Below are 9,622 nucleotides of genomic sequence, written 5' to 3' on the forward strand. Positions count from 1 at the left end.
TAGTCCTTGATTTTAATGCTTAGTTCCCCAGCCAAGCCCTAAAGGCCAGGAAAGGTCAGGTGAGTGGTTAAAATCATGAAAATGTTTTCAAGCTCTCAGCTAGAATAAAACTGTTCAGGCTATAGAGAATTTCAGCTAAAAGCAGGTAAGGGCCTACATAACCTGCAGAAGTCACAGCTAGTATTGCTATTGGGAGTATAATTTATGTATAACTTATTCTGTGTGTTGTCTGAATCTACATGCTGCTGCAAGCACATTTTTATTGTACCTGTCCTTCACTGTACTCGTGCATGACAATAAACCCAGCTTCACTTTACATTGCCCTGTAGCACAACCACATGGAGGGGATCAACTGACCAGAAGATAAGGTAAGTTTAACATTTTCTTTTGCCTGAACTTTTTGTGGACAGATATCCTCCCACCCAACCTTGTATGGTGTGCTTGGGTCTTCCCAACCCCAATCAATTGTGGGGTAATTTCCTCTCCAATTTCAAAAGAAATACCAAGACCTGACACCCCTTGATCTACAAATGAAATCCAATTTCTCCCATGAAATTCTGGGGATCATTCTCAAGAATCCTTGATAGCAGTCACTTGGGGACAAATTTTCCAAATCTGTCAGATGGTGAATCTGGGAGATGTTAAGAAGAATTCCAGGCAATTGAACTAAAATGAACCCCTGCGCTTAAGGTCTGCAAAGTAACACAGACCTGACCAGTCCATGAGCATTACTCATTAATGGACTTCCCACACCCTTTCCAAGCCCTTGTGTAAGCATTGTATTATCTAGTGAATATTTTTCAATTTGAATCAGAATTTGCTACAGTTTAAGCAGATTGTTAATTTTGAGTTTGAATTTTTATCAGATACAGCATAAATTACAGACAAGAGTGCCACTGGAAGAATAAAGTTTGCACTTTGATTGATTACATGGATTATAGTTAAAATGCAAGGTTTATAATTAATCAGATGGATTGTCCATTTGCATTAGATTAACTTTTTGACACAATAACATGCAGCAAAAAGACCCATTCTTAAACCTGCATTATTTACAAATAATAACAATGCTCCTGTATATGTTATGTTAGAAGAAAGAACTTATTTAAAGGATTACACTTCAGACACATCTGTAGAATGTTGTTTATTACTAACATGCTGGAACATGGTTATAAATTCTTCAGCTAAAAGGAAGATTTGCCATGTTAACAGTTTATAATAATTTTAAGCAACTAGTCATTTTTGATGCACTGATTTGGTGCTGCATATAGCTAATGCCAAATCCACTTTAAGAAATTGTTAATAGACTACTCTTTAAAATGCATTTCACAGCTTACAGTTGCTTTCTAAACAGACAGCTGCCATTTCATCCACAAGGTAATTTGTGCAGAGTGGGTCATTGCTTTTGAGGAATTTAAGATTCAGATGCTGTCAGTTAGGGAGTCAATGTAGGTTAGCAAGTAACTAAACCTCCCTAGGTTCATCTTTATTACAGCAAAACTCTGATAATCCACTGTTTAATTATTCAGAAATCCCAATAGTTCAGCATTTGGCTCACTGAGTGATGTTATACATGCTCCCTTTAAATTCACCAGCGCCCTGTTTCCCATGCTTCCTTTAAACTTACCAGATTCACTGGAAAATTTATGATAGTAATGTGCAACTGTAATATCACAGTACACTTTTAATTCACAAAAGTGCATAAAACTGTATTGGGATCCTAGTATGAATACCATTTGTTAGTCCAGAAGATCTGCCAGTCTGGCACCACCAAAGCCCCAAGCATGCCAGATTAACAGAGTTTTACTTAGAACACAATCTTTACTCAGACTTTCTCACATCTGTCTGCTGAGAAATTCTAGTGTACCCAAAGACCTGGATGCAACTGAATGGGTGTTACATATTTTTGTGATGATTTGTTTTATTTACATATTTTATACTGTTCTCCTGAGGATAGGCTTGGAAAATCAGCCACAGGCTCAATTGAATCTGTGACCAGCGGTAGAAGGAATGTTTTGGACATCAACTTGATTGATCTGCAGCTTGGGCTATCATCAAAAGCCCAACACTTCAGAGGTCTGAAGTGGGGGAGATTGAGAAGCAGACATTTAAGGTCAAGGGGTCCTGGGGTTTCAGGACAACTCTCCATGTGTGCTCAGGAGAGAGATCACAGCATTCGGTGATGGGAGAGGTGATTAGGAAATGGGCTATAGTATTGATATCAACACTAGAGAAAATGCTAGAATCTATTCTTAAAAAGTGGTAACAGAGCACTTTGAAAATTGGGCAAGTTAATACTGATTAATGAATGGGAAATAATTTCTGGCAAATAGAACAGAGAACAGTACAGTATGGGCTCTTCAGCCCATGATGTTGTGCCAACCTATATAAACACCTACTCCTTGATCAATCTAACCCTTTCCTCCTACACAGCTCATAACCTTCCATTTTACCTACTTCCATGTGCCTATCTAAGAGTCTTTTAAATGTCTGCATTGTATCAGCCTCTACCACCACCCCCAGCAGTGTGTTCCAAGCACCCACCACTCTCTGTGTAAAAAAAAAACCTACTTCTGACATCTCCTCTAAACTTTACTCCTGACCTTAAACTGATGTCCTCTGGTGTTGGCCATTGCTGCCCTGGGGAAAAGGTGCTGTCTATCCACTCTATCTATGCCCCTCATAATCTTATACACCTCTATCAAGTCACACCTCATCCTGCGTCACTCCAGGGAGAAAAGCTCTAGCTCCCTCAACCTTCCTTCATAAGACATGTTCTCTAATCCAGGCAGCATCCTGGTAAATCTCCTCTGCACCCTCTCTAAAGCTTCCACATCCTTCCTATAATGAGGTGACCAGAACTGAACAGAATACTCTAAGTGTGTCTAACCAGAGTTCTGTAGAGCTGCAACATTACCTTGTGGCTCTTGAACTCAAGAATGGTCAGATTAAAGACCTTTGACCTGAAACATTAACTTTGTTTCTCCTTCCACCATGCTGCCAGGCCTTCTGAATCTCTCCAGCATTTTCTGTTTTTATTTCAGTATTCTGGGTCTATACTCTCTGGAATTAGCAAAAATTTTACAGAGCTTGTCAGGATAGATGCTAGGATTGGGGTATCTACAACTAGAATTCAGTCTCTAAATAGGGCCAGCCATTCATCTCTGACATGAGAAGAAATTACTTCACTTAGAAGGTGGTGAATCTTTGGAATTCTCTATCCAAGAGGCTGAGTCACTGAGTATAGACAGATATTAAAAGATTTTTGGATATTAAATGAATCAATGGATATAGGGTGAGTGAAAGGAAGTAGCATTGAGGTAAGGGTCAGCCATGATCTTAGTCAAGGGCAAAGAAGGTAAATAGGCCAAATGGCTAACTCTTGTTTCTATTTCTTATGGCCTTAAATATTTTAACTACTTGAAAGGGTCCCAATTTGGCATTGTGGGATTAAAAAAATCACATTATCCCTGGAAGTGCCCAGAGTAGTACTATACAAGAAACAGCATCATCATGCCATGATGATATGGGTGACTCACAACAGGAAGGGTCTGGTCCAAAGTCACCAGTCATATGATTTGACCCAAAAATGGTTGCAAACACAACTTACTCCAGGTGAAATTGCAGTGCTGAAAATAACCCATGTCATGTGACCCAATTTCTAGGCAAATAGCTCCTCCTCTGGTTCAATATCCATTTTTGTTTGAATACAGTTCAATGAAGCCCACAGAAATCCTTTTTATATTAGAGGTGCTGTTTGTAAACTGATAAATAGGCTAGCCACAGTATTCTCTGTATAAAATTTCATAGCACATCTTTAGTAAAATTCCATGTTTAGTGTTAGTATTAGTGCTGAATGGCTAACTGTGTGACTCAACCCAAAGATAAAAGGTTTACACTCTCATCTCGATTGAGGTAATCAGTTGTGGTAGTGTTACAATAGCAAACCTTAGCCAGAGCTATTGCTGATTGCCATTTAGTGGTTTTGCTGGTGGAGAATGGTGGAAGCTGGACTTGATTACAACACATATCTGGTAACATAAGAAGATGGGACATAAAGACATAAGGAATAGGCCATACAACCCTCAACCTGGTCTGCCATTCAGCAAAATTATGGTTGATCTGACCTTGGACCATAAAATGAGATAAAATTTAATTTTATGGTCCAAGGTCAGATCAAATCTGAGATAAAATTTAATATTTGACTGTAAAGTTCTTTCATGTTATTTAAATTTACTTCTGTTTATTAACTTTTCATTTATTTTTGTATAATTGATAAACTGGCCAATGTATACTTGTTGTCTTTTTTGATTCTGGCCATCAAGCCACTGCTTGGATTTCTCATTTTCATCTCGATATACATCAAAATAGGGGTTTTCAATCAACTCTTCACAGTTACATCTGTCCACTGGATCCATTTTCAACCAACTCTAAATTAAAATGAACTCAGTCATTTACTGCCACAATAAACAATTTTGTAAAAGTAATGCCTCTGTAAAATGTAAAAGTAATAAAAAGTAATTTGTAAAAAAAAACAATGTTGATAAATGTGAGGTAAATTTGGAAAGAAAAATAGACGATCATATTATTATTTAAATGGTGAAAGATTGCAGCATGCTGTTGTGCAGAGGGACTTGGGAGTGCTTGTGCATGAATTGAAAAAGGTTGGTTTGCAGGTGCAACAGGTTATCAAGAAGGCAAATGGAACATTGACCTTCATTGCTAGAGGGATTGAATTTTCAGAGCAGGGAGGTTATGCTGCAACTGGACAGGGTACTGGTGAGGCAGCACCTGGAGTACTGCATGCAGTTCTGGTCTCCTTACTTGAGGAAACATATACTGGTCTTGGAGGCAGTGCAGAGGAGATTCACCAAGTTGATTCTAGAGATGAGGGGGTTAGCCTATGAGGAGCGGTTGAGTCACCCAGGACTATATTTGCTGGAATTCAGAAGAATAAGAACGGTTCTTATAGAAACATCTATCTCTTTCACAATTTTATATAAGATAGAGGCAGGAAGGTTGTTTCCACTGGTAGGTGAGACTAGAACTAGGGGACATAGCCTCAAGATTCAGGGGAAAAGATTTAGGACAGAGATGAGGAGAAATGCTCTTCCCAGAGATCAGTGAATCAAGGAATTCTCTGCCAGGGAAGCAATAGAGTCTACCTCATTAAATATATTTAAGACACAGTTAGATTTTTGCATAGTAGGAGAATTAAGGGTTATGGGGAAAAGGCAGGTAGGTAGATCTGAGTCCATGGCTGGATCAGCCGTGACCTTATTGAATGGCAGAGCAGGCTCGACAGGCCAGATGGCCTACTCCTGCTCCATTTCTTATGCTCTTATGATCCAGGATGTTTCTTCTGCATACAACCACGGAGCAGGAGGTAGGCCTTCAAATTATTCAATAACATCATGGTATATTTCTATTAATGCATGGTAATCTATCACCGCTTGCTTATAAAGTTTCCATCTAACCCCACCAAAACATATTCAAACACTCTGCTTCCACTGCTCTTTGATGAAAAGAATTCCAAAATCAGAAAAATCCACCTCACCTCTATCTTAAATGGGTGACACTTTATTTCTAAACAGTGACCCCTAGTTTTGAAATCTCTCACAAGAGGAACCGTCTTCTCCATATGCACCCTATGGATTTTATCCCTCAGGATTTTATATGTTTGAATCATTTCACCTTTCACTCTTCTAAATGTAGACCTGAATCTAATCAGTATTTTCTCACTGCTGCTCAATCTCCTTATCAAACCACTTTCACATTTTATCTTCCCTATCAGCACTATCTTTATTTTCTTTGAAATATTTTATGTCATAAAAAATCTGTATATAAATACTGATTGAGCAGACATTCTAAGATATACAAAGTATAATCCCATTTTTGTTAAACACTTCACAAAGATTATGTCCTTTCATAAAGCATGTTTAACACAGGTTTGTAAGGGGTGGCATTATACTGAAGGCTTCCTTTGTCCAGGTTGCACTTTGCTTGAGTGCTTCATGTGCTCAAGCAAAGCACGTACTCCTGGATTTTGAGTGTGCTTGTCAGCAACATTCACCTGAACTGCCCAACATACAGCTAGATGGATCCTGGATAGTAGTAAGTAAGGCCCTCGTTGTGTGATTCTTCCAACACACAGAACCTAAGCATGACTGCAAGCTGTCTTAGAGGCCGTGGAGGCTATACAGTCAATCTTCTTGAAATACTGAAATGCTCCAGGGACCCTTACGATTTTTTTTGACAAAGACATTCGACTTATAAAGATCGAGCCCCAGGTCACGAAATGCACAAATGGAAAGACACAAACAGAAAATGTAAGTTTTTAATTGTGTATAAAAGGCTTCAATTAATATCATCTGAAATGTTCTTCTTACAGGATTTTGCAGTCAATGATGTGCACCGCCAACTTGCAGTTGACAACAAAATATATTCAAAACGACCTTGCAGTGAACAGTAACTCATCACCTTCCCTCCACCATTTCCTCCACAATCCCAGCAAGGAATTCTGGGAACTACTAAGGGACCCCTCTTAAGCCACATCCGCAATTTTCTGGCAGTAAATTAATGTAAGTGTTTCACAGCCAACATACAGAGAAGTTTGGGTGGAAGATAATCAGTGTTGCTCAATGTGCACCAAGGCTGGCCCACACCATGCCCCGTCACAAAAGCTATCTTTCACTTTGTCAGGAAGTCCAAGGTAGAATGCAGGACATTAGGCCTAAGGTGCCAGATAAAGGAGGAAGAAGACTTCTCCCTCTTTACTTGATATAATATAGCTGCTCCTATCTGGGAATCTGGAAAAAAAGAGCCTGTACAAGTAAAAGTGACTTCAAAGCCCCACTGAATTGTAAAAACTCAATTATGTCTTTCAGGGAAGTAAGAGTAAGTGAGAGCAGAGGCATGGGAAATAGATAAGATACAGTCAAGGAAGGGCTCAGTCAACTATTGGCAGAGGGAAAGCCATCACTCAGGAACTTAGGTTGCGGGGGTTTCAGTGAGGTTCCAGACTCTCAAGTGTGCTATGATTGGGAAAATTTAAGCTGTGACCTTTCCTCAGAGAGCTTTGTGGTGGCTGTACCAAGCTGCAGCATGTACCCCAGCATTGTCACCCTTATCATATGCAGCATTCACTCATGGACAGCTCCTTGCATGGGAAGACCACTGCGTCTTTATCCAGAAATTCCTGGATAAAGATGCAATGGCACACTAACAGTATCTGAAGGATCTCACAAGGAGAGACCAACTCTTCACCAGCCAAGCAATGTCTTGTTTTTATATATATCAGCATAAATGTCACCTGATCGATGCAACCTTGCAACTAAATACACCATGCAAATACTTCAGGCACAATGGAATCACTAAGCTAATTAGCACATCATAAAACACAAAAAATTCTGCAGATGCTGGAATCATAACACCCTGAAATGCATCTATTTTGATGCTTAAGAATAAGTCCTTCAGAAGAAGGGTTAAAATTCCACAAAAATTCCATTCAAACTCTCAATGATTCCTTCACAGAAACCTTTAATAAAAAGTAAAAGATTTAGATGATCTGAAGAGAAAGCTCAGAACACTGAACTTACAAATCTCAGCTCCCCGCAACTAGCGAGGGATTGTGGAGGAAAGGTGATGAGTTGCTGTTCACCGCAGGGTCGGTTTAAATATATTTTGTGGTCAACTGCAAGTTGGTGGTGCACATCACTGACTGCAAAATCCTGTAAGAAGATCATTCAAATGATATTGATTGAAACCTTTTATACACAATGAAAAACTTACATTTTCTGTTTGTCTTTCCATTTGTGCATTTCTTGATCTGGGATTCAATCTTTAAAAGTTGAATGTCTTTGTCAAGAAATTGCCTCTGCTATACAGGATCTGTACATTACTTCCTTAATAGAATGGCTAAAATGTGGTCCCCTCACAGGATTAAGTTTAGCTTTGTTTTCATTATTTTATCATTCCTGAATGTTATTGACTTTTAGTTTCCTTGTAAACAACTAGGTTCAGATTTTCTTCTTCCCAATTCTACAACTCACCTATGCACTAGGGGCAAATTACAGTGGCCAATTAAACCACGAACTCGCACACTTTGCAATGGGGTCTTGTACTGTGGAGGGTCGTGGCTGTCACATGACAGTGACAACACTGACCCCATCTGGTCAGATGACAGCACTGCACCCACCTGGTCGGAAGACACACCGCTGTCAATCAAGGTTTGGCTCCACTCCCACCCATTAGTGCACACCTAATTATTGGATCTTTGAGCACCTTTGTTCCTGGCACACTTGACCATTGGCCCTTTTGAACTACCTGGGCTGGACCACCCCCAGCCCTCCAGCACTATAAAGAGTGCCGCATGTGCTTGGTTCTCTCTCTATATTGTCTCCAGGGGACGCTGAGGTAAGCTGTGCACTGCTTAATAGAAATTAGTTAAGGATCCCTGGGACCATAGATCCGATGCTTGCACAGAGTCACGGGGTGGCAGGCACCGTATTGCTTCTTCCTTGATTTAAATTTAAATTTTATTTACAGCCTGGTAACAGGCCCTTCTGGCCCAACGAGTCCACGCCGCCCATTTTAAACCCAAATTAACCTACCCATACATCTTTGGAATGTGGGAGGAAGCCAGAGCACCCAGAGGAAACCCACGCAGACACGGGAGAACGTACAAACTCCTTACAGACAGCGACGGGAATCGAACCCCGATTGCTGGTGTTGTAATAGCGTCACGCTAACCGCTACGCTACTGTGCTGCCCGTGTTTGTACCCAGTTTGCTTTGCGATCACCCGTGTACGTGTAAGTGTGCGTCTGTTCCCGTTCATCCTGTCCCACATTTGTCTTTGTGAATAAATCATTTCTAACTCCAAAGACTGTGTCCAGAGTCCTTGCCCTTTGAGACCTTACGAACTTGTCTTACAACAGATCTCTGGATTGCTCATCCAATAATTTAACTGCTGTACCACCATACATACAGGTTTATGTGCATCATTCCTTCTTGAGAGAATCTGGCTATCATTATCCATGTCCTGCATTATTGCCTTATCCCTTCTCTTTAACTTCTTTAATTGTCTTTCAGTTGAACAGCCACTCATCTCACTTTGGTTACTTGTTGTTCATTTCTTCATGTCACACTAACCGCTGTTTGATTCAACTGTAGCAATGAAACTGCTCCAATGAAACAGGGCCCTCTTTCCCCAGTAGCAATTTAACATTCTACATTGTACACACTCCAGAGGAAACCCACATGGTCACAAGGAGAATGTGCAAACTCCATACAGACAGCATCTGAGGTCAGGACTGAACCCAGGTCTCTGGCACTGTGAGGCAGCAGCTCTACTAGCTGTGCCACCCTATGGACAATTCAAGTAATGCAATTCAACCCACTATTCACAAGATTAATTTTTTATATTGCAAAGATAATCAACAGCCCCAAACTTCATAAAAAATAAGAAATAGTAGGTAAAGTAAATATAGGATTACTAAACAAGATATAGAAATGTATTCTAAAGGGATCAAAGGTATAAATGAAGATAATAATTTGTCATTACTGTTTCTCTATCAAAACCAATACCGGTAATTTGAACATAATGTTGAAAAAACTGCACCAAT

Source organism: Pristis pectinata, chromosome 3, assembly GCF_009764475.1.
Source record: "Pristis pectinata isolate sPriPec2 chromosome 3, sPriPec2.1.pri, whole genome shotgun sequence".
Taxonomy (NCBI): Eukaryota; Metazoa; Chordata; class Chondrichthyes; order Rhinopristiformes; family Pristidae; genus Pristis; species Pristis pectinata.